The following is a 26814-nucleotide window of genomic DNA, read 5'->3' on the forward strand; positions in this document are numbered from 1 at the left end:
GGATGTCCCGGGTGATCCTGGTGGTCCAAGAGTCATTGCTCCCAATGCAGGGGACCTGGGTTCAATCCCTGGTTGGGGAACTAGATCCCACATGCTGAAACTAAAAATCCTCATGCTGCAGATAAGACCCAGAACCTCCAGATAAATATATATTTTTTTTAAAAAGAAAGAACAAATCAAGCTAGGACAAGGTGAGGTGTCTGGCTCAAAACCCCAGAGGCCAGGCTGACTAGAAAAAGGGGGGGCTTGTGACTTTGTTAACGTCCATTAGCAGAACCATGGGTGGGGTGCTGGATGGCAAGCTAAGGTTCAGAGAGCAGCAAAGGAAGGTGAGATAGAGAAGTCTGTTCCTCCCAGCCTTCCCTGGTAGCTCAGCTGGTAAAGAATCTGCCTGCGATGCAAGAGACCTGGGCTCGATCCCTGGGTCGGGAAGATCCCCTGGAAGAGGAAATGGCTACCCACTCCAGTATTCTTGCCTAGAGAATCCCGTGGACAGAGGAGCCTGGCAAGCTACAGTCCATGGGATCGCACAGAGTCGGATAAGACTGAGTGACTAACACTTCACTTCACACAATATTCTGGCATGTACTTGAACCAACACCCAAAAGCTTTATTTTAAAGATGTTGTTTGCCTGCCAATAGCGTAGGAGTGTTCCATTTTCTCCAACCCCTGTCACCCTGGTATGACATCTTAAAACTCAAAAACTGTTACTTGTTGATATGAATATCAATTTCATTTTAGCTCAATTTGAACAGAGAAGCAAAAAAATCAGGAGGCCTATTTGTTCAGGTTTCTTCAGGGAGAAAAATGAAACTATTAGAAGACAAATTGCATGCAGCTTATGGGCTATTTGAATCACTATTGTTTGCAGGAATTTTATATATTTTTTCAAGTAGGACTTTTCATTCATTTCACAACAAATAACAGAATTATAAGAAACGAATTTGAAATGATGACTTGTTTCTACCCAAAAAATCTGAATACAAAGGAACCAATGGGAACCACAAATATCAGGGTGCCAAGCTTTTAAGAATATTTTAAGGTTTACAAATAATTACTAGTATGCTTGCAATTTCAATGATATATTTTTATTCTGATCAAGAATATCCTTTTCCAGGAGGCTTCCAGTGTGCTCACCTCCTGCTGCAAACCTGGAATTCTGGAATCAGGTCACTTCCTGTCTGTCTTTACAGGACACTGAGTTGCACTCTAAGAAGTTCCTGGGTCTCCCCTGGATCCTGACCATCATGTGGCCACAGAAATTGGTAACATTGTTGTTTGCCTGTTGAAATATATAAAGACACAGATCCTTTCAGTTTCCTGATGTAGGTGAAGTGTGGAGCCCAGTGATGATTTCTTCTTCAAGAGATGTACATCCTAGTTCCCACACGAGGGTGAGCCCACTGTCCAACAATGAGAGACCCTGCATGTGAGTGACCTGTGCCTCCTGGGAGACCGGCTCTAAACTTGTCTGAACCTGACCAAGTTCTATCTACATGTTAGATTTAGACCTCTCTAAATGGCAACCCACTCCATTGTTCTTGCCTGGAAAATCCCATGGACGGAGGATACTGGTAGGCTACAGTCCATGGGGTCGCAAAGAGTCGGACACGACTGAGCGACTTCACTTCTCTTCACTTCTTCAAGTCCTGTCTACACTAATGATGTTTAGACGAGGCCATGCGCTTTTTATGAGAACATTTGGACCTGACCTTGTACTCTGTGCACTAGGACATTGAGACGGGGGTAGAGACCTGACCTGGCCTCTGTCCTGGAAAACTCTATGCCTGCATCTGAATGTCAGTGCTCAGATGTCTGGGGTCTGGAGCTGAGGTGGGCTTCTCTGGGTAACCGTGTTCTTCTCTGAGTGGGGTTCCATGGTCCTCCCGGGGTCAGTGCTGCGGTAGGGCTCCTAGTCTGTCCCCTGCCAGATTCACCTCCCTGGGGCTCCTGGAGACTCCTCAGGTGGGCTACCTGGTAATCATTCCAATTTTCCAGCACATTCAGGTTGAGTAGAGAGGCAGGTTCACCTGGTCAATTGATTCCAGGACACAGGGATCCAGCAAAATTCAATGGGCAGCAGGTGAGGTTGCTGCTGTGGTCTCCTTTCAGTTGACTCTCTCCTCCGAAGAGAACAGAGCTGCCCCTCATTTTTCAGCCCAGCTCTCCTGTTTTCTCAACACCTCAGCGGGACAAGATAGACAGAACCTGCCAGAAACAAGGTACTGTGTTCAACTCTAGCATGAGCTTCCAAACCAGCCAAAAATCACACAGAACCAAAGTGAAAACAGGAGGGGCCTGACTTCTCAGGGACAACTGAGGGGAGATGAGACCAACCCTAGACTTGTTTCTAGGGTCCCCAGAGATCCCAGGGACCTGACTTGTTCATACATTGGGGGCTCACTGTCCACAGCCATGGTGTCCTGACCGAGGGCTCGTGTGACCCCAGGTGGGGGTTCTGGGGACTGTGGGAGTCTCACCCCATCTGCATGGGTCAGGGTCACGTGTACAGGGAGCCAACACACACAAAGCTAAGAAAAAGGGAAGAATACATGAGAGCTTCTCTTGTGTTTGGACTTCCCTGATAGCTCAGTTGGTAAAGAATCTGCCTGCAATGCAGGAGATCCCTGTTCGATTCCTGGGTTGGGAAGATCCGCTGGAGAAGGGAAAGGCTACCCGCTTCAGTATTCTGACCTGGAGAATTACATAGTCCATAGGATCACAAAGAGTCGGACACAACTGAGGGACTTTCACTTCACTCACTTTTGTTGAGGAATTTATGCTTTAGAGTATTTACTTTATACAGGCCTGTGCCTGTTTGCCTCTTTACCCTGTGAGGTTCACCCTCCCTGGGGCTCCTGGAGACTCCTCAGGTGGCTACCTGGTAATTATTCCAATTTTCCAACACGAGCAAGGCAAGAAGGGAGGCAGGTTTACCTGGTGAGTTGATTGCAGGGCACACGGATCAGGCAAAAGGCCAATGGGCAGCAGGTGAGGTTGCTGCTCTCCTTCCAGGTCATCTCCTTCCAGTCGGCCATCCCTACTCAGCAGAGACCAGACCTGCCCTCATCTCCCAGCCCTGCGTCTGGTGTGTTTTCTCAACACCTCAGTGGAACAAGAAAGGACCAAGCCTGCCAGAACCAAGGTAGTGTGTTCAACATTACCATGACAGCTATAAAAACAGTTAATATCACACAGAACCAAAGGGAAGAGAGGAGGACTTCTCTGGGACAAGTGTGGGGAGAGGAGACCAACCCTGCAGTTCTTTCTGACATCCTAGGAAGTTACAGGAACCCACTTGTTTCCACCTTAAGGGCCCAAGCAGCAGAGACATCATGTCCTACCCAAGGGTTGTGGGCCCAGGTGCAGGATCTGGGGCAGTGAAGTCACCTTGGAGAGTGTGGAAGTGTGTCCCCAGGTGCCGGGGATTGTGTGGGTCTCAGCCCATCCACATGGGTCAGGATCCTGTGTACACAGAGACCACACATCTGCCCTTTACCTGCAGCGTTTCTTGTCCCCTCGGAGATTCCCAACGTCTGAGGTGAGGGTGTTGCCCTGATTAACCTGTGGTCATTTTTCTTCACCTTGTGCCATTCACTTGAGTGGGTTGCTTCTCTGTGTGCTGCTGAGTGAAAACCTTTGGAGGTGTCATATTAATATAGCATATCACATGTACATCCTCTGCAGTATTTATTCTTTGTAGATCTTTTTGATGATGGCCATTGTGACCAGTGTGAGGTGATATCTTATTGTAGTTTTGATTGGCATTGATTTAATAATTACTGATGTGGAGTATCTTTCCATGTGCTTTTATTATTTTACACCCTGTGAGTACAAGTTACCTTGGGAGTTCCATTGCACTGTCCTTTTATTTAGACCTTTAATCTATTTGCAGTTTATTTTTGTGTATGGTGTTAGGGAGCAGTCTAATTTCATTCTCATTTTCATGCTAAGGAACCTGCCCCATGTCCTCCACAGTGGCTGCTCCCAGTTTCCATTCCCAGCATCAGTGTAGGAGGGTTCCCTTTGCTCTATACCCTCTCCAGGATTTACTGTTTGTAGAGTTTCTGTCTATAGCAATTGTGACTGGTGTGAGGTGATAAACCTTGTTGAAGTTTTGATTTGTATTTCTCTCATATTTAGTGATGTTGACACATTTTCATGTGATTTTTTAAAACAGTGTGAGTTAAACTTACTTATTCAAATTGGCTTCTTGAATGCCTGCCATATTTTGGATATTTTCCTATGACCTCACCTAGGACATTTCTTCAAAAGGGTGTCTTTTACTTACAGTCCCCCAGACCTTTTGAATATTAAGTGCCCACGAGCAATGGTTTCAAAGTTGTTGTTATGGGAAATGGCCACATGGTGGCAGCATGTCTTTATGCCCAGCTCTGGTTACTGGGGAAACCAGAGCCTTGGGGAAAGGCCTGTTCCTAGATTGTCAGAGTGGAAAGTGCCAGAAGAAGCACTTAAGGCTTGTGTCCCATTCTTCTTCCTTCCTTACCCCTGTCCCCTGGACACATCCCAGTTTCTGCAACGCCACTCGGGGGGTGGGGGGGGTTGCTTTCATCCATAGGTGGGGTGACCCTAAGGAAGGAGGTTGGAGGGGGGAACCCCAACACCAGGAGACATGGAACCCATGGGGCTTTTCAGAGTTCTTCCAGCTCAGAGCCTCCACATCCTTTTAGTGCAGTAGGTGCAGTTTCACTGCAGGAGGACCTGCTTGGATCTGGAGGTTGTGGGCCCGTGTAGAGGGGAGCAGGCTCACCAGGGCCATGGGGCAGGGCTCATTGGCTGGCACACCCTCCCCAGCTCCGTCAGCCCCATGACAGTCCATCCTTGGGAAACAAGCCTGCCCAGGCTCCAGGGACGTGACAGCAGCCCGGGTCACCAAGGCCTGAGGGGAATAGAGCTGACATTCATTCTTTGTAATTTGTATCTTGTATTAGTATGTAGGTGACTTACTATGTTGTAGGATCTGTTTGTTTTTGCTTTTAGTTTCAGGTGGACAGCAACATGATCACTTATACATAGGTGTGTACGCGTCCTTTTTGGGTTCTCCATATAGTTTGTTATGCAGTGTTGATTAGGGGTCCTCATTGCTTGTTTATAAAGAGTAGTGTGTGTATATTCATCTCCACCTGCTCACTTCTCACTGCCTGCCTCTTTCCCTTTTGGTAATCATAAGGTGCTTTGCTATGTTGTGAGGCCATTTCTGTTTGGTAAAGAAGTTCATTTGTATCCATTTGTAGAATCCACCACTAAGTGATATCATATGATTCTTGTCTGTCTTTGTCTCAGTTCACTTAGTATGATCATCTCTACTTCCTTCCTTATTGCTGGACATGGCATGATGTCACCCTTTTATGGCTGAGTAATAATGCACTGTGTGCATGTACCCCATCTTGTTTACCCATTCATCTGTCCTCATCCACTTAGGTTGCTTCCAAGTCTTGGCTAGTGTACATAGTGCTGCCATGAATGTTGTGGTGCACCTGTCTTTTAAAATTATGATTTTCTCTGGATCTATGCCCAGGAATGGGATTTCTGGGTCCCATGGTGCTTCTTTGTTTAGTTTTTAATGAACCTTTGTCCTGTTCTCCTTCGTCGATTTCCTGACTTTTATTCCTACCAACAGGTAGGACGGTTCACTTTTCTACATACCTTACTCAGCATTTATTGTTGTAGATTTTTTACTTCTGATTGTACTTCTGATTTACAGTTCTCTAGTACTAACAGATCGGAGAAGGCAATGGCACCCCACTCCAGTACTCTTGCCTGGAAAATCCCATGGACGGAGGAGCCTGGTAGGCTGCAGTCCATGGGGTCGCGAAGAGTCAGACATGACTGAGCGACTTCACTTTCACTTTTCACTTTGCTGCATTGGAGAAGGAAATGGCAACCCACTCCAGTGTTCTTGCCTGGAGAATCCCAGGGATGGGGTCGCACAGAGTCGGACACTACTGAAGTGACTTAGCAGTAGCAGTAGCAGTACTAACAGATGCTGAGCATCTTTTATGTGCTTCATGGCCATCTCTATGTCTTCTTTGCAGAAATGTCCATTTAAATCTTGTTCCACTACTTGATTGGGTTTTTCTTTGATATCGAGGTGCATAAGCTGTTTGTGTGTTTTGGAGATAAATTCTTTGTGGGTGTCTTTGTTTGCAAATATTAGTTCCATTATGAGGGTTGTCTTTTTGTTTTGTTTATGGTTTCTTCTGCTGTTACACTTTTAAGGGTGATTAGGTCCCATTTATTTTGTTTGTTTGCTTTATTTTTCATGATTCTAAGAGGTGGGTCAGAAAAGAACTTGCTGCATTTTATGTCAAAGTGTGTTCTGATCTTTTCCTCAAGAGTTTCATTGTACTTTTATTTAGATCTTTAATCTATTTGGAGTTTATTTTTGTGTATGCATCAGGGAGTATTCTAATTGCATTCTCATTATCATTTCTTTAAAAACCTGCACACCATTCTCCATAGTGGCTGTTACTAATTTACCTTTTCACTAACAGTGTAGGAGTGTTCCCTTTTTTTCACACTTTTTCTAGCATTTATTGTTTGTCAACTTTTGGATAATGGCGATTGTGAATCATGTGAGGAAATATCTCATTGGAGTTTTGATTTGCTTTTCTCTAACATTTAGCCATGGTGACATCTTTTAACATGATTTTTTAAAAGAATGTGAGTTAAACTTACCACCTGGAATTGGCCACTTCAACACTTGCCTTGTTTTAAATTCTTTTTCGATGACAACCCCAGGACATTTCTCTGGGGCAGGTGTTTTTTTTTTTCACTTAGAGCCCCTTGATCCTTGTGAATGTTAAATGCCCAGCACCATTGCTTTCCATATTGTTACAGAAAAAGGCCACAAAGAAGCAACACTTCTTTAAGCCTCACTCTTTTTTATTTTCCTATAATTTCCTGTTATTTTATATTGGAATATAGTTGAGGAATATTGCATTGTGTATATGTACCCCATCTTCTGTATGTATTCTTCTGTCCTTCTACAATTAACTTGCTTCCTTGTCTTGGCTAGTGGGACCGAGATCAAGGGGTACCCATGTCCTTTAATTTTTAGGTTTCCTCTGGATCTTTTCCTAGGTATTGGATTGTTGGGTCCTAAGGCACTTCTGTATTATTTTTCAAATGAACCTGCTTACTGTTCTCCCTATTGGATGTACCTATGTACATTGTGAAGAACAGTGCAGGAGAGTTTCCTTGTCTGCACACCCTCTCCAGCACTTTTGTTTGTAGAGTGTTTGACAATGGCTGTTCTGACCAGTGTGATGTGATACCTCACTGTGGTTTAGATTTCCTTTTCTCTAATTTTTAGCAATGTTGACATCTTTTCTTGTGATTTTTTTTTTTAAAGGCTGTTTTGTTTTTTTTAAACTTACCACTTGGAATTGGCTTCATTAATGCCTACCTTGTTTTAAATTCTTTTTCGATGACCACTCGTAAGACATTGCTCAAGCCTATGTGTTTTTTCTTACGGAGCTTGATCCCTTGTGAATATTAAGTGCCCAGCAGCACAACTCTTGGGCTTCACTGGTGGCTCAGACAGTAAAGAATCTACCTGCACTGTGGGAGACCTGGGTTCGATCCCTGGGTTGGGAAGATCCCCTGGAGAAGGGCATGACAACCCACTTCAGTATTCTTTGTACGGCATAGTTCCGGCGAGGCAGAAAAGGAAAGACGACCTCAACAGAAGTAGGTTACCTTTATTCAGGCAAGGAGGGGCGACAGTCGGCCTAACGACCAGGCTGAGCACCGAAAGGGATCAGGGAGGCTTCATACTTATAGGGAGGTTTGTGGAAGCGATAAGGGAAACGTCAATCAGGCGGGATATTTTGAGTATTCTTTTGTTGAGATGACACTTGTAGTTGGGCAGGGGGTGATAAGTCTTCTGGGCGGGTGTAGGGGGTGGTAGGTTTCCGGACAGGGGGTGATAAGTCCCAGATAGATGCAACTGGCCTGGAGCATCAGGATGGAACTAAAGTTATGCTTTGTTTTTTCCGAAGTTACATGATTCAGCAAGGGGCCTTTGAGACTGTGGTTCTCTTTTCTAGGCCCAAAAGACTCCTTCATTCCAGACCCTGAAATCATAAAAAAAAAAAAATGGGGAAAAGGGCGCCGTATCTCTCTGGCTACTTCCTGCTGGATAGGGGCGATGGTTTTGGGTCTGGAATGGAGGATCATCCTAGGGCCCACAGTCTCCTTTTTCTGAGCTTGAGGTGAGGCTCTCGAGAAGAAGAATGGTCTTGACCTGATCTCGAGAGATGGCCCAAATCCGTTCTTGGAGAAACCTTTGAAAGAGATTAAAGAGACAGGGTCCAAATAAGAGGAATAGAATGATATGTACCAATGGTCCCAGGAAAGGGAGCAACCCAGGGAGTATCTGTTGGAACAGGTTTTGGGGAATGTAAAGGTTTTGTAACTCTTTTCTGCGGTGTTCAATTCTGTCTCTAAGTTCTTTGACTCGGCCCTGGACTATGCCCGTTTCATTAACAAAATAGCATCAGTCCTCTCCTAGGAAAAGGCAGGTCCCTCCCTTTTCTGCAGTGAGAAGGTCCAGGGCTCGCCTATTTTGTAGGGCCACAGAAGCTAATGAGTTAATTTGTTTTTGGATTGAAATGAAGGACTCTACTACCTGCTCCATGTCTTCATTAAGTTCTTGGGACAGCTTGTAATAGAAATGGGCAGAGGTTGAGATGCCTCCAATCTCGGTGCCTAGGGCTGCTGCTATGCCAGTCCCAATCAGGAGGAGGGCTATGACAGCTCGTCTTTTTCTGTGGGAAAGTTCCCCTTGGGGGAAAGCTATTTGTTCTATCTCTTTCTCTTTGAGAAATGTTAGGCCTGGGGTCAGGAAGACCAAGATGCAGGGTCCAGGGGGGTCTAAAGGGAGGCATGAATATGCATAGGTCCCACAGAGAATGAAGATTTCCGGATTGGTGCAATTATTTGTGCTGTTCCAGAGAACCCAAATGGAACAGAAGGAGGGAGCAGAGTTTGTAAGACCAGTGTAGTACGACTAGAGTGGTTAATACAGGTTAGGTTTGAAGAGGCTGAGAATAGGACCTTGTCAGAGACTGGCCCAATGAGTTGTGTAGTGTTTTTTTGGGAAGGGGAGGTATAGTTGCCCTGTGACAGCCAGGTTGAGGGTAAGGGAATTGCTATGTGTGGTGAGGGAGACAGTGACATGCATATCCAACACTGGGATGTGTGTTGTGTGTACTGGAAGAATTGGAAGGAAGAGTTGAGAAGGGGGGTAAGGTGTTGGTTGCCAGAGGGAGGTTTTATGAGAAGCCGTAATTGGGAAAGGAGGTCTAGGCATTTGTAAGGCTCAGGGGTTGCCTGTAACCAGGAAATTATGTTCTTTATAACTTGTTCTTGTTTCTTTTCCCGATTTTGATCTAGTACCCCGCCCCCCCAGTCTGAGTACCCCCAGTGGGTAATGGGATAGAAACATATGTTTCTTCCATTTGGCTTATGGCAGGTACTCACGTAACTCCCTCTCTTTTGTACTTTAACAATGAGTAGGGATTTGGACTTCCCGCCCCCGAGGTTCATGGTGCATGGTTTTGGAGCTGTATTATAACATGAGGAATGTACTTAGGAATAAATGTCTGAGCAGGGGCAGGGAGTGGCCAGAAGGCTGGGGAGCGCAGCGAGGATGAGGAACAGAGGGGCCATGGGGCTGTGATTTAGGCAGTGCAGAGGAGATAGCGCCCTAGGAGCAGAGCACAGCCAGCAACGTAGGCGATGCCCACGGAAAGACGAAGGATAGGCGGCCAGTCCTGAGGGGAGACGGCTACTAGGCCTATAGCAAGGATTAAGATTAGGAGTGCAGTTATAGTTAGAGAGACAGGGAGAGGCCTGTCAGGGTGAGGGGCAGAAGGCCCCAAGTTGGTGGTTGTTCTGAGGAGGAACAGTGCTCATTAGGATGTAGCATGATGTAGAGAATGAGAGTAAAGAAATCAATTTCGTCTGGAGTCAGGTTGTAGACGGTTCCCTGGAGCCACAGTTGAGACACCAGTGTAGTCAGGTCTTTGAAGGAGGTTCCTGTTGGGGCGCTGATCCAGAGGTCTTGTAGTAGTTGGGTCAGGAACAGTTGTAGGTTGAAGAGAGTCCAGGTCATTCAGTGTCCTCTCGGATGGTTGACAGGGGTTGTCAACCCACCTCAACAGGAGGTGGGTCCTGTGAGGGAGACCTGATAGGTGTCATTTAAGGAGGGCAGCGCAGGATTGGAGGTGACCCGTTTTAGACGAGAGAGGTGTACCCCGGAGGTGAACTTTTTTGAGTTTAGCTGCAGTTGGGGTAAGGAGGATGACTTTGAATGGTCCCTGCCACTTTGGGCTTAGGTCACCCTGGGGATTATCAGACAGATAGACCATGTCCCCAGTTTGTAAAGGGGGCAGGGAGGCTTGGGGGTCAGGGGCAGGCAGATTGTGGTTGACGTATCTCCAGAGGGCATTGCGGAGTTGCGCCAGCAGAGGGGAGTGTAGGAAGCTTGGTATGGGAGGAGGTTCAGGGGGGAGTCCAGGAGGGAGCATGGGCCTTCCATACATCACCTCAAAGGGGCTCAGCCCCAGGGGCTTTCTGGGCAAAGCCCATATTCTGAGGAGAACAATTGGTAAAAGTTTAGTCCAATCCAGATGTACCTCGAGGGTTAGTTTGGTAAGGGTTTCTTTGATTATTCTATTCATCCTTTCTACCTTTCCTGAGGACTGGGGACGGTATGGAATGTGAAATTTCCAGGGTATCTGTAAGAATTGGACAAGTTGTTGGGTGACCTTGGATGTAAATTCTGGGCCATTATCAGACTGTAGGGATGAAGGCAGGCCAAACCTGGGGATAATTTCTGTGAGGAGGATTTGGGCCACTGTGTGGGCTCTTTTGTTTCTAGTGGGAAATGCTTCTACCCAGCCCAAAAAGGTGTCCACAAGGACTAGTAGGTGTCTGACTCTCCGGACCCGGGGCATATGAGTAAAGTCTATCTGCCAATCCTGTGCTGGGAGGCTGCCTCGCATTTGATGGGTTGGAAAGGATGTTGGTTTAAGGGTGGAATTGGGGTTAGTACATTGACGTGTATGACAGGAGCAGGTAAGGTTATCTAAATATTGTTGGTCAGCTTTGGATATGGGGAAGTGGTTGGAGGAACTGTTGGAGTGTCTTGGATGAGGGATGAAAAAGTGAGTGTAGATAAGAGAGGATTTCTCTGGTGGTGGGAGGGTCGGGTGGAGTCAAAGATAAGATGACGGGGGACTGGAGGGAAGGATGGGACAGGGCTATCTCCTTTGCCTTCTGGTCTGCAGCATTGTTGTAGGCTGATATGAGACTTCCCTTTTGACGTCCCTTACAGTGGAGGATGGCGGCTTTGTTTGGTTAAGAGTGCTGCCTCCAGAAGTTTGTGGATCCAGTCTGAATTAATAATAGGGGATCCCTTTTGGGTTAGGAAACCTCTTTCTCTCCATATTAGGATGTTTGAGTGAAGTATGTTATAGGCATATTGGAGTCTGTGTGGATGTTAACCCTTAGATTTTTAGCCAGAGTTAAAGCTCTGGTGAGAGCTATCAGTTCTGCCTGTTGGGAGGTGGTGTGAGGTGGCAGCGGTGAAGCTTCAATTGTCTGGGTTTTATGATTGTGACGAAGGTCCCCCTGGATGATAGCATATCCTGCTGCAAACGGTGGGGATTTTTGAGAGCTGCCATCAACGAACCAGTGTGGGGTGTCTGGGTCTAGGATGGGCTGATCTGTTACATGTTGGAAGGGGTTTTGGGTAAGATCTACTGTTAGGCTGCAGCTATGTAAGAGGGAGTCTGTTGTAGAGGACATGGGTAATAAGCTGGCGGGGTTAAGGGGAGAGCAGGGGGAGAATGAGAGCTGAGGGTCGAGGAGAAAGACATGTAGGACCTGTACCCTGGAAGGGGGAAGGGAGAGGAAAGCCTGATGTGAGAGCAAGTCTCAGAAGGTGTGTGGAGAACAGACTGTTAAAGGGGCATGTCTAGACGGTTATTTGCTTCGGGTACGAGGGCTGCGATAGCAGCCATGGCCTGTATGCAGGGAGGCCACCCCTTGGTCACCACGTCCAGCTGTTTTGATAGATAGGCTATGGGAGCCCAGGTGTCTCCAGCCCGCTGACATAGAAGCCCCAGGGCCTGTCCTTGGTTGGAATGTGCAAAGAGAAAGAATGGTCTGGTGTGATCTGGTAGGAGGAGAGCTGGCACTCAGAGGAGGCTCTGGGTGAGCTGGTGAAGAGGATTGGACAGCGAGGAAGGATTAAAGAGGGGCTCATCCAGACATCCTTTAGTTGCCTCATAGAGCGGCTTTGCAATGAGGGAGAAGTTGGGGATCCAGACACGGAAAAAATTTAGGAGGCTGAGGATAGACAGGAGTTCCCTTTTTGTTTTTGGAAGTGGACAGTTAATTAAGGCCTGGATTCTATCTGGGGGAATAGTTCTTTGTTGATGGGATATGGAAAGTCCCAGGTAGGTGACTTTTGTCTGGACTATTTGGGCCTTAGATTGGGATACCCGATAACCCCAGGATCCCAGGGCCCCAAGGAGTTTGGCAGTATGTTGGAGGCAGATTTCTCAGGTTGAGCTACAAAGGAGGAAGTCATCTACATATTGGAGGAGATGACTCGGGGCTAGGTTGAGTGTCTGTAGGTCCTTTTGTAAAGCCTGTCTAAAAAAGTGGGGACTGTCTCTAAACCCCTGGGGGAGAACTGTCCATGTTAGCTGTTGGGAAACGTGAGTCTCGGGGTCTTGCCAGGTGAAGGCGAAAAGAGGTTGGGAGAGGGGGTGGAGGGGGATGGTGAAAAAAGCGTCTTTGAGATCTAATACTGTGAAGTGGGTTGCAGTTGGGGGTATGGTAGACAGAAGGGTGTAAGGGTTAGGGACTACTGGGAATGTCGGCATAATAGCCTCACTGATTTTTCTCAGGTCCTGGACCAGTCTCCAAGAGTTTGGTCCCTTTCTTACTGCCAGAATAGGGGTGTTGTGTGGTGAATGGGTAGGAATTAGGATAGAGGCTTGAAGAAGATGGTCTATGATAGGCTTAAGTCCCTCGTGGGCCTCCGGGGTGAGAGAGTACTGTTGTTGGGTGATTATAGTCGAGGGGTCTTTTAGGATAATGTGGACTGGGGGATGATGTTTGGCTATTGATGGGTGATCAGTGTCCCAGACTTGGGGGTCTACGGCACATAGATCCAAGGGAAGGTCAGGGGTGAGGGATAGGGACTGTCCAGGTGCCATCTGCATGCAAAATATAGAGACTGTATCGAGGGGGGGGTATGGTAATAAAGACCCCCAATTTGGATAACAAATCTCTCTCTAGAAGTGCCATCGGGCACTGAGGTATTATGAGGAATGAGTGTATAAGGGTTGATTTTCCAAATTGACAGAATAATGGAGGGCTGATTTTTGGCCTTAGGGGAACTCCAGAGACCCCCTTGATTGTGATTTCTGAGTCTTAAGTTGGGCCAGAGTAGGAAGTTAAGAGAGAGAAAGTGGCTCCAGTGTCTACTATAAAAGAGGCCTTTTTTCCGGCCACTACCCCGTCTACCCTAAGTTCCGAGCTCGTGTTCAGGACACGGGCCGGGGGGCTGGAACCCAGGCCCTGTCATTGGAACAACTCTTGTAGAGTTGGGCTGGGGTTCCGGGGAGAAGTGGAGATCTCCTCAGATGTGCCAGGGTGTCCCTGTGGACATTCCACTCTCCAGGCCTGGGAGGTGGGGACCTCCCCAGGGGTGCCAGGGCATCCCCGGGGACAGTCCATCTTCCAGTATCCCCGTTGGCCACAGGTTGGGCATGTTTTTGTGGGGGGCCACGGGTTTGGGCATGCCTTTTCCGTGTCCTGACTGGTTGCATCGGAAGCAGGGTCCGGGGGGAGTCTTAAGCCCCGTTCTGGGATGACTTGGGCCAGGCTGATCTCTTTCCTTAATTGCTGCTGCCAAAAGGGCATATTTAGCTTTTCTCTCACGTTCTTTTTCTCTCCTAGCCTCTTCCTCTCTATTATTGAACACCTTGAAGGCTACTTCTAGAAGGTCTTTTTTGGGGGTCTCAGGGCCCTTTTCTAGCTGTCGAAGCTTGCGTCTGATGTCAGGGGCAGACTGGCTGATGAACTGAACGTGAAGGTACAGTAACCCAGCAGGGGTAGTGATATCTAGGTTGGTATACTTCTGGACTGCCTCTGTGAGGCATGCCAAGAGTAAGGCTGGATTTTCGTCTGCCCCTTGGGTGACTTCCCTGACTTTATCATAATTGACATGGATATGAGTATTTTTCTGCATTCCTTCTAGAATGCAGGTGATCATATGATTGAGTCTCCTGATACCTGGGTCACCGGGCTGGTAAGTCCAGTGGGGATCTAACTGAGGCACCGCCTCATCAGCAACTGGGCTGTCCCGGTCTTGGTTATGTAAATGATCAGCATGGGCTTTTGCCGCTTGCCAGATAACGTCTTTTTCATCTGGGGTGAGAGTGGCATTTAGGATATAATATACGTCACTCCGTGTGAGGTTATAGGCCTGGGAGAGTCTCAGGAATTCTTTTCTGTATCTGGTAGGATTTTTAGAAAATGATCCTAACTTTTCTTCTATCTGGCTCATATCTGACAATGAAAATGGCACATGGACTCGGGTGGGGCCCTCTGGTCCTGCCACCTCTCTCAGGGGAAACATGTGCTGGGTACATGACTGTGTGGCAGGGGGGGGGGAAGGAAGGGGGGAGGGGGAGTCGGGGAGATGGGGTAGCGGGGCCGAGGGGGAGTCAGGAGAGGTTTCGGTGCCAGTAGGTGAGTTGGATGAAGGGGAAGGAGAGGGGCGGCGGGGTGGCAGGTAGGGAGGGGGCTCATCCGCGGGGTCGAACTCTGGGGGTGCAGAAGGTTGCGGTCTGTGGTTAGTTGAGGAAGAAGAGCCCTTTTGCTTGGGAGGCAAGGTGCATAGAAGGACCTCGTGGGTGGAGCAGGCCTGGCATAGGGAGGGCTTGCTCCGAAGGGCCCAAAAGGCTTGGGCATAGGGGATCTCCAACCACTTGCCATTCCGTTTAAGGAAGTCAGTGAGATTTTGAAGAGTGTTAAAGTCAAATGTGCCGGCTTCAGGCCAGCGGTCTTGATTGTCTAATTGGTATTGAGGCCAAATCTGTGTACAGAGTTGCTTTAAGCGGTTAGCTTTGAGTTCAGTGAGTGAGAGTGGTTTGAGATTTTTGAGAACACAGACCAGAGGGGAATCTTTTGGGACAGATTGGCTAGACCCCATAATTGAAAGGCAAGCAGAAGCTCCTATTGGGAACTCGAGTCGTCACCCGCAGTCGCAATAGGAGTTATGAGAAGAGAGCTCTGTGTCGAGGTGGAGCATCCCCCACCGTCGCCTACAGAGTGGCCCTGGGCCGGGGGTCTCTGGGACCCGGAGAGGACTGAGCTCTAGGGTGCCTCTAGAACTCCGTCCAGATCGGATCTTACCTTAATCTAGGGCCGGCTTGAGTGGAGTGTTGCATGTAGAGTGGTCGAATGGCAAGAGGTCCCTATTCTGGAGGTCGTCAGAGAGAGAGAGAAAAGGGGGTAAAGCCGAGGCCTGGGGGTACGCAAATCATCAATAAAGCCTTAGTACAAGGCTTGCTCCGCTCACGAAGGCACTAGGCGTCCCCGAGGGGAACTTAAGAGCCCTGGCAGAGAAGTGAGCTCTGAGGATGTTTGCGCTCCCAGACTGGCGGGGGGGACGGACAGTGAGAGGGAGGGAGAGAGAGAGTGAGACGAGTGCCTCGCCCCCTCCGGGTTTCGGCACCAAAAATGTAAGGCATAGTTCCGGCGAGGCAGAAAAGGAAAGACGACCTCAACAGAAGTAGGTTACCTTTATTCAGGCAAGGAGGGGGACAGTCGGCCTAACGACCAGGCTGAGCGCCGAAAGGGATCAGGGAGGCTTCATACTTATAGGGAGGTTTGTGGAAGCGATAAGGGAAACGCCAATCAGGCGGGATATTTTGAGTATTCTTTTGTTGAGATGACGCTTGTAGTTGGGCAGGGGGTGATAAGTCTTCTGGGCGGGTGTAGGGGGTGGTAGGTTTCCGGACAGGGGGTGATAAGTCCCAGATAGATGCAACTGGCCTGGAGCATCTAAAGTTATGCTTTGTTTTTTTCCGAAGTTACGTGAGACTGTGGTTCTCTTTTCTAGGCCCAAAAGGCTCCTTCATTCTTGCCAGCTGAATTCCACAGGCAGAGGAGCCTGGCAGGGTCACGACGGGTTGGGCACGATTGAGTAAGCACAACAGCACCGCTCTTCAAGGTGTAATTACAGACAATGGCCACAAGGCGGCAGCACTTCTTCATGCCGCACTTTTTTTTAATTTTTTAATCCTTGTTATTTTGTATTGGAATAGAGTCGATTTCTGATGTGGTATTTGTTTCCGGTGTACAGGAATTCAACTTAGTCATATATAGATGTTTGCCTATTCCCTTTCGGGTTGTTTTTTGCATATAGGTGAGTACAGTGTGTTCAATAAACTTACCTCTGCTTTTCAGTAGTTAATTTTTGATCAACTTTTTTATATATATTAATGTGTATATGTTAAATCCAAACGCCTAATTTCTTGCGCCTTCTTTCTTGCCTCCAATTTCTTGGAGGCTCTGCAGAGGGCAAAGGCACTCTAGATTCTTTGTGGAGGCACACTGTCTGCCACATGCTCCCAGTTCCCACAGCCCCAGGCCGCTCCAGCCTTGGGACCCAAGCCAGGCAGGCACCAGGGATATGACCACAGCCTAGGTCACTATGGCCAGAGGGGAATAGACCCAGTGTTTTTTTGTTTTTGTTTTTTTCTTTTTTGAAGTTTTTATCCTATAATTTGAACTGGAGTATATAGGTGAATTATAATCTTGTGGCTCTTTTTTTTCTTCCTTTTCAATCTAATATAATTGATTCACTTGTACATAGATGTATACACAGTATTTTGGGTATTTTTTTATAGGTAATTACACAGTGTTGGATAAGTTTCCTTGTGTTACACAGTAGGTCCTGGTGACTTTATAAATAGTAGTGTGTATATGTGAGTCTGAAGCAGCTCATTTCTCCCTAACCCATAGCTTTCTATATTGGTGAGCAGAAGTTCCTTTTCTAAGTCTGTGAGGCTGTGTCTCTTTAGGAAAAAAGTTCACTTTGATCCAATTTTAGATTACACCTAGAAGTGATATCATATGATGCTTGTGTATCCCTGTCTCCCTCACTTCACTTGGAATGATCATCTCTACTTTCTTTCCTGTGGCTGGACTTGGCATCATTTCCTACTTCTTTATGGTTGAGACATACCACATCGTGTCCATGTACTCCATCGTCTGTATCCATTCATCTGTATTTTCTACAATTAGCTTATCTCCCAGACTTGGCTATTGTACCTTGTGGGCCAAGATTGTAAGGGTGTCTTGTGCATTTTTTTATTTTCTCTGGATTTATGCCCAAGCATGGGATTTCTAGGTCCTAAAGTACTTCTTTGTTATTTTTCAAGTGAACCTCCATACTGTTCTCCCTACTGAATGGACCTATGTACATTGTGATCAACAGTGAAAGAGGGTTTCCTTGTCTCTACACCCTCTCCAGCATTTATTCTTTTCTAAATAATTTTATTTAATCATCTGTCTTTGGTTGCCCTGGGTCTTGGTTGCAGAAATCCAGCTCTCTCTATCTGCAGTGAGCAGGGGCTACTCTCTGGTTTCACTGTCAGAATGAGGCTTCTCATTGTGGTGGCTTCTGGTTGCAGAGCGCAGGCTCTAGAGCACCATGCTTCAGGAGTTGCGGTGGGAGGCCTCAGTAGTTGTAGTTCAGGGGCTCTAGAGCACAGGCTCAGCAGTTGTGGCACATATGGGCCTAGTGGCCCCACTGATGCGGAATCTTCTGAGACCATGGTTCCAACCCATGTCTCCTGCATTGGCAAGTGCATTCTTAACACTGCACCACCAAGGACGTCCTAGCATTTTATTCTTTAAGATGTTTTGAGATGACCATTCTGACCAATGTAACTGCTTAACTCCTTGGACTTTGATTCGTGTTTTTCTCATAATTAGTAATGCTGAGCACAGTGTCATGTTCCGAAGTGCAATCTCTAGGCCTTTCTCAGAGAAATAACCATTTCAGTCTTTGGCCCATTTTGTTCTTGGTTGTATGTATCATTGATATTAAGTTGTGCAAGCTGTTTGTATGTGTTAGAGATGAATCCCTTGTGGATATCATCTTTGGCAAATTTTTTTTCCTATTCTGAGGATTGTCTTTGTCTCTCCTTGAGGGTTTGCTTTAGGTTTGCAAATGTTTTTAAGGTTAATTCAGTCCCAGTTTCTGATTTGTGGTTTATTTTTCATTATTCTAAGAGATGGATCCATAAAGTCTTGCATTTTATGTAAAATTGTGTCTTGTTTATATTTTCTCAAGGATTTCATAGTATACATCATTACATTTAGATATTTATACTCTCTGGGGTTTATTTTGTGTTTGGTGTTAGGATGTTTTCTAATTTCATTCTCATTTTCATGGTTGAAGGAATCCTCACGGTGTCTTCCAGATTGGCTGTTCCCATTTACGTCCCAAGCATCCGTGAAGGAGGGTTCCCTTGTCTGCACACCCTCTCTGCACTTATTGTTTGTAGGGTATTTGGCAATGGCCATTCTGAACAGCGTGATGTGATACTTCATTGTAGCTTAGAATTGCATTTCACTAATGTTCAGTGATGTTGATATCTTGTGATTTTTTTTAAAGAGGGTGAATTAAACTTAGCTCTTGAAATTGGCTTCTTTAGCACCTGCCTTGTTTTGGATTCTTTTTCGATGACAACCCCAAGGACATTTCAGGAGGGCAGGTATACAGCCCCTGGATCCTTGTGAATGTTAACAGCGCTGTATGCTGTTATTACAGATAATGGCCACGAGGCGGCAGCACTACTTCATGCCACATTTTTGTTTTCCTTGTAAATTCCTTGTTATTTTCTATTGGCTTAGAGTGGATTTCTGATGTTGTGTTGGTTTTAGGTGTACAGGAACTGGATTCACTTACACATAGACATTTATCTATTCTCTTTAGGGTTCTTTTTCCTAGATAGGTGATTACAGTATGATCAACTTTCTTAAGCTATTCGGTAGGTACTTTTTATCATCTATTTGATATATATTAGTAAGTGTATGTTAATTCCAATCTCTCAATTTCTCCTGCCTGTATCTGGAGTCTGGGGCCTCTGCAGAGGGCAACATGCACTCCAGGTCCACTCTGGAGACACACTGCCTGCCACATGCTCCCAGCTCCCTCAGCCCCAGGACACTCCAGCCTCGGGACCCAAACCCGGCCAGCTCCAGGGATGTGATACCAGCCCGGCTCAGTGGGTCCTGAGGGTAAGAGAGTCAGGATTGCTTTTTCATTTTTCCTGTTTCCATCCCATCATTTGAACTGGAGTATACAGTGAATTACAATCCTGTTGTTTTGTTTTTTTCCTTTTCCTTCTACCACAGGTTCTTTCACATCAACATAGGTGTATATAGATTTCTTGGGGGGTTTTCTTTACAGGTTAATAGAGTGTGGAGTAAGTTTCCTTGTGATACATGCTGGGCCTTGGTCACTTACTTTATCAATAGTAGTGTGCATATATTAGACAGAATATTATCTGTCCATGCCCCACATCTTTATATCTTGGTGATCAGAAGTTTCTTTTCTAAGTCTGTGAGCCTGTGTCTCAGGCAATAAGTTCATCTGTATCCATCTTTAGTTTACACCTAGAAGTGATATCATACCATGAACTTCCAGATGTTCAAGCTGGATTTAGAAAAGGCAGAGGAACCAGAGATCAAAATGCCAACATCCGTTGGATAATAGAAAAAGCAAGAGAGTTCCAGAAAAACATCTACTTCTGCTTTATTGACTACACCAAAGCCTTTGGCTGTTTGGGTCACAACAAACTGGAAAGCTCTTAAAGAAATGGGAATACCAGACCACCTGACCTGCCTCCTGAGAAATCTGTATGCAGGTCAAGAAGCAATAGTTAGAACTGGACATGGAACAACAGACTGGTTCCAAATTGGGAAAGGAGTACATCAAGGCTGTATATTGTCACCCTGCTTATTTAACTTATATGAGTACCTCATGAGAAATGCTGATGAAGCACAAGCTGGAATCAAGATTGCTGGGAGAAATATCAATAACATCAGATATACAGATGACACCACCCTTATGGCAGAAAGTGAAGAAGAACTAAAGAGCCTCTTGATGAAAGTGAAAGAGGAGAGTTAAAAAAGTTGGCTTAAAACTCAACATTCAGGAAACTAAGATTATGGCATCTGGTCCCATCACTTCATGGCAAATAGATGGGGAAACAGTGGAAACAGTGGCTGACTTTATTTTTCTGGGCTCCAAAATCACTGCAGATGGTGATTGCAGCCATGAAATTAAAAGATGCTTGATCCTTGGAAGAAATGCTATGACCAACCTAGACAGCGTGTTAAAAAGCAGAGACATTACTTTGCCAACAAAGGTCCGTCTAGTCAAGGCTATGGTTTTTCCAGTAGTAATGTATGGATGTGAGATTTGGACTATAAAGAAAGCTGAGGGCTGAAGAATTAATGCTTTTGAACTGTGGTGTTGGAGAAGACTCTTGAGAGTCCCTTGGACTGCAAGGAGATCAGTCCTGGGTGTTCACTGGAAGGACTGATGCTGAAGCTGAAACTCCAATACTTTGGCCACCTGATGCGAAGAGCTGACTCATTGGAAAAGACCCTGATGCTGGGAAAGATTGAAGGAGAGAGGAGAAGGGGATGACAGAGGATGAGATGGCTGGATGACATCACCTGATTGATGGACATGAGTTTGAGTAAACTCTGGGAGTTGATGATGGACTTGTGTGCTGCAGTCCATGGGGTCACAAACAGTCAGACACAACTGAGCAACTGAACTGAACTGATATCATATGATATTTGTCTTTCCTTGTTTCCCTCACTTCACTTGGAATGATCATCTCTATTTTCTTTCCTGAGGCTGGACTTGGCATTATTTTCTACTTCTTTATGGTTGAGAAATATTCCACTGTGTACATGTACCCCATTGTCTGTATCCATTCATCTGTGCTTCTACAATTAACTTGCTTTCCTGTCTTGGCTATTGTGCCTAGTGGGGCCGAAATCACAGGGCTGTCCATCGCTATTAAGATTTTGGTTTTAGCCACCTGGCTGCCTCATGTCCTGACTCCAGTCCAGTCCAGTCACGAGGCACAAGCCTGCTCAGGCTCCAGGAACGGGAGAGCAGCCCAACTCAGGGAGATCATGGGGGATAAAATAAGCAGTGCTTTCTATTCCTTTTCTTTAGTCTCACGTCTATGCTCTTGGTGTCTAGTCATTTTGCAGTTTTGTGCTTGTCTTCAGGGTACAGCCACCTGATTCACTTACGACATATACATACAGCTTATCTGCTCTTTTTTGGATTCTGTTGCCATAGAGGTTATTGCAGAAGGTTGAGCAAAGTGCCCTGTGCTGACCATCAGGTCCTTCTGAGTATCTATTAGAGATACAGATTTCTGTGTATATTTGGCAGGAAGGAAGGAAAGAGATAATTCTTCTGGATTACCTATTACAGATAGAGACTTCTGTGTATATCAGCCCTTAGTCCTAATTCATCCTTGCTCTTTCACTTTTTCTTGGAAACTTCTGATTCTGTTTGAATTCTCAGAGTCACTTTTTTTGCTGTAAATTTGTTCCTTTGTATCTCTTTTTGTATTTTGCCTACAAGGGATATCATATGCTATTGTCTTTCTCCATCTGACTGACTTCACTCAGTCTGTGATCCTCCAAGTTCGATCCTTGTGACAATTATTGGCACAATTTCAGTGGCCATTTTTCATGACTGAGTAACAGTCCATTGTATGTATGTACACATCTTCTTTAACCTTTAATCCACTGGGTGACATCTTGCAGGTTCTGTGTCTTGGCTCTGGGAAGCGGTGCTGAGGTGAATGGTGGGGTGCCTGTGTCTTTTTCGTTGATGGTTTTCTCAGGATACAGGCCCAGGTGTGGGTATGTCAGACCATGGGCTGAGCTCTTTGGAAGCTTTAGTTTCTGGCCTCAGGAGACTGTCCTTTCCAGGGGCTGTTTCCAGTGTCCATTCACACTGACCGTGTAGGGGGGTTTCCTCTCTGCCCGGCTCTCTCCCCTGGCTCACTCTCTATTGTTTGTAGACTTGTGAGGATGACAATTCTGACAGGTGGGATTTGATTTCCTGTTGTCTTTTAGATTGGCATTCCTGCTGTAATAATTACGGATGTTGAGCATCTTGTCCTGTGGCCATTTGGGGTTTTTCTTCCTTTTTTCTTTTGCATGAATGATGTGAGGAAATTTTGCCTGGCTTCTTGAAAGTTGGTTGTGTTTGAATTTATTTCTCCAATACCCAATCCAGGACGTTTCCTGAGGGCAGCTGTCTTTAGCAGCCCCACAGGCCTTGTGAATTGGAGGTGCCAATAAGCACCAATGATTAAGTTGTAGTTATAGGAAATGTCCACAAGGCGGCAGCACTTCTTCATGTCCAACTCGGGTTCCTCCCGGAACCAGAGCCATAGGGAAAAGTCGACTTCCTGGGCTGTGAATTAGAGGGGAATGTTCCTGAGCAAACACCCAAGGTCTTGAGTCTCATTACTTCTTCCTCCTAAAGCTTTACCCCGCCCCTCCAGACCTATCACAGCCGGGGCACGACTCCCTGCTGAGGTGCCTAGGAGGCTGCACTCTCAGGAAAGAGGATTGATGTGGGAACCCCAGTACCAGTAGACCTAGAGTCTAGGTTGCTTTTCGAAGCTCAAGGTCAGAGGGTCGGACGTCCATCCTCTGGTTGAACTAGGATGTGTGGTCTCAGCCGGAGTAAACCGGACAGCACAGGTTAAAGAGGGGGCTCAATCCGGGACACCCAGCGCGGCTGTTCAGTCCCGCTCCAGGCCAGTCATGGGATCCAAGGCTGCGCAGACTCCAGGGATGGGATAGCAGCCCAAGTCAGGTAGTGAGTGGAAATTACTAGGCTTCGATTTTCTTTGCTTTTCTTTAATGACAATGCTATATGGGAATATAGTTGATTTGCCATTTGGTGCTTGTCATATACAGCTTCCTTGATTCAGTATGACATATATTAACAAACTGTTCTTTTGGGGGTTGTTTTGCCCTGGAGGTTATTGCAGAGCTTCAGGCAAAGTTCACTGGTGAACGTCAGGTGTTTGTGCAGTATCTGAAATACAGATTTCTGTGTAAATGCAGAAGAAGGAGGGAAGGAGATAATCCTTGTGGACTGCCTACTACAGATACAGCTTTTGGGGTGTATCTTAGTTATCAACCTCCCAATTCATCCCTGGCTTTTCCTTTTTTTTTTTTTTTTTCTTTGTGTTTCAGTCCTCAGAGTCTCTTTTTGTGTTTTAAGTTACTTCCCCTGTATTCCTCTTTAAAATTTTGCCTACAAGGCACACCTTCTGCTAGTTTCTTCCTCTACTGCTGACTTCACTTAGCGTATGATCCTCCAAAGTCCATCCTACTGGGGACCATTGGCAGAATTTCAGTGGTGGTTTTTCATGTCTGAATAAAGTCCATTGTATATATGTACATTTCTTTAAGATTTAATCTGTCTATGGACCATTTCTTGGGTCTGTGTCTTGGTTATTGGAAGTAGCACTGCAGTGAACATTGGGGTGCATGTGTCATTTTGAATGATGGCTTTTTGTAATATAGGCCCAGGTGTGGGTGTTAGAATGCTAGGTTTAGCTGCCTTGAAATTTTTCTTCTGGCCTGTGGAGGCTGTCCTCTCCAGGTGCTGTTGCCAATGTCCATTCCCATGGAACTTGTATGGGGGTTCCATAATCCCCTGGCTCTCTCCCCCATTTCCTGTTTGCACAGTCAGGATTCCAGTTCTGTCATATGGAACTTGATTTCTTGTTTTTGATTGGCGTTCCTCCTGTAATAATTAGGAAGGCCAAGCATCTTATCCTGAGGCCTTTTCTTTCTTTTTTTTCCTTAAAGAGTGTGAGGAATATTTACCTTTGCAACTGGCTTCTTGAAAGTCAGTTGTGTTTGAAATTGAGTTCAGCAGTACCCACCCCATTAACAGCCCCAGGTGACCTTGTGAGTTGGAGGTGCTGTTAAGTACCGGTGGCCAAGTTGTAGTTACAGAAAATGTCCACAAGGCGGCAGAATTTCTCCATGCTCAACTCTTGTTCCACCTGCAACCAGAGCCTTTGGGAAAGGGGGCTTTCTGGGCTATGAATTATAGTGGAACACACATGAGCAAACATCTAAGGGCTTGTGTCTCACATGCCCTTCTTTCCCCTAAAGTTGCACCCCTTCCCGCTAGGCTTCTGTATCTGGGACACTGCTCCCTGCTGATGTCCTAGGAGGCTGCACTCTCAAGGAGGCTTCAGATGGGGACCCCAGCACCAGGGAACCTGGATACTTGGTGACTTCACCCTTGCCCTCGAGGCCAGACGGTTGGACCATCATCTTTGGTGTGCACTAGGAGTTCTGGTCCTAGCCAGGGCAAATCAGACATAATAGGATTAAGACAGATCTCAGTGAAGGGCACTGTGCTGAGCTGGGTCGACCCCACACCAGTCCTACTTTGGGACTCAAGCCTACTCAGGTTCTAGGGGTCAGAAAGCATCTCAAGTCCAGCAGGTGGGAGGGAATAAACTAAGCATTACCTTCCTTTCTTTTTCTTTAATCTCATGTCAACGCTATGGTGAAATGTAGTTGAAATGCAGTTTTGTGCTTCTCCTCAGGGTGTTGCTGGCCAAAAGCTTGGCGCCTCTGCCCACCAAAGCCGAACAAAAAATATGGAGACAGAGTTTGGAGGAAGTAGAAAGGTGGCTTTAATTCTCATCCAGCAGAGAGCGGAACAAAGTAGTCTCATACCTCAAGAACTGTGCCCCCGCTCCACGAGGAGTCTAGGGGCTTATATGAGATGAGGGACAAAGGTGACAGGATCTTGATTTCTTCCTTGTGCATTGTTTCAAAGACAGTCACAGGCTGGCATCAGTAACTCAGTAATTGAGTCTGGTAGTTCGGTGGCTCTGTGGCCTTCTTTCTGATGTGTAACTGTAAGGGGAAGGGTGCTGTAAGCAGATAGGGGATGTATTTAGCATAGAGGCAAAAGGAAAAAATGTGAATTGTAGCTCCTGCAGATTTAGGGGGCAGAAAAGCAAACTTAGTTACAGACCTGCAGAGTTACAAGCAGTTAAAGTAAAAAAAAACTAGGAATGTTCGCACCTGCTCACTGTTCTCTTTATCTTCTTTGTTCTCAGGAAAGGGAAAGAGAAAAACTCATTCCTATTTTTTCCCTTTCACTGCAACAAGTGTACAGCAGACTGATTCAGTTATGACTTAATCATACATCATATTTGTACTTTTCATTGATTCTTTTGCCATAGTGGTTATTGAACAAGGTGGAGTAAATTTCTCTGTGGTGAACATCGGGTCCCTGTTGAGTAGCTATTAAAGATACAGATTTTTTTTTATATGTGCAAGGAATGAAGGATGGAAATACTCCTTTTGGATTATCTATTACAGCAACAGATACCTATTTATATGTTAGATATAAGTATTTCTGTGTATATGTAAATGAAAGATAGGAAGGAAGGCAAAAAGGAAGGAAGGCAGACAGGAGTTAATCCTTGTGGATTAGCTAATACAGATACAGATATCTGTGTATATGTTAGGACTGACCTCCTAATTCATCCCTCGCTATTTCCTTTTTTTTTTTTTTTTTCTGGATTCTTTGTTTGTGTTTGAATCTCCTATTCAATACTCAGTCTCCTATTGAGTCTCCTATTGTGTTGTAAATTACTGGCACTGTATCTCTATTTTTTTTTTTTTCAACTCTGCCTAGAAGGGAGAGTTAATCACCTGCTATTTTCTTCCTCTGTTGCTGACTCGCCTTAGTGTTTGAGCCTCCAGGGTTCAACCTCATGGTAACCAGTGGCATAATTTGATAATTTCAGTGACGGTTTTCATGTCTGAGTAATAGCCCATTGTCTATATGTACCACATTTCTTTAAGATTTAATCTGTCTATTGTAATTAGTGGTGCAATGAAGGTTGGGATGCACATGGATTTTTGAATGGTGGTTTTCTCAGGACATTGACCCAGGTGTGGGAATGTCAGATCCTAGGGTTAGCTGTCTCAAGGGGCTGTCTCTAACCACCCTAGTCCTTCTTCCTTATTTACTGTTTGTCTTTTTTTCCCCAGGTTTATGTTTCAATCCTTACCAAATTTTAATGGAGCTGTTTGGTATAATTTGAGTATAGATCCTTTTTCTGATATGTGTTTTGTAAATAGTCTCTTCCAATTTGTGGTTCATTATTTTATTTTCTGAATAAGGTGATTCATAGAGTAGACACTTTTAATTTTATACATAATTTTACAATTTTAATTTTTCTGAGGAAGCTTATAATTTCCCAAAGAAGTTTTTATTTTCTGAGGAACTTTTTAATTGTGTGAAAGTGAGTAATTGTATAGAAATGAGTAATACGAATGGTATTAAATTTCCTTCCTTCACTCTCTCTCGGAGTTTGCTCAAACTCATGTCCAGTGAATCGGTGATGCCATTCAACCATCTCATGCTCTGTCACCATCTTTCCCTCCTGCCCTCAATCTTTCCCAGCATCAGGGTCTTTTCCAATGAGTTGGCTCTTCGCATGAGGTGGCCAAAGTATTGGAGCTTCAGCTTCAGCATCTGTCCTTCCAATGAATATTCAGGGTTGATTTCCTTAAAGATTGACTGGTTTGATCTCCTTGCAGTCCAAGGAACTCTCAAGAGTCTTCTGTAACACCACAGT

The sequence above is a fragment of the Dama dama genome, chromosome 13, assembly GCF_033118175.1.
Source record: "Dama dama isolate Ldn47 chromosome 13, ASM3311817v1, whole genome shotgun sequence".
Lineage (NCBI taxonomy): Eukaryota > Metazoa > Chordata > Mammalia > Artiodactyla > Cervidae > Dama > Dama dama.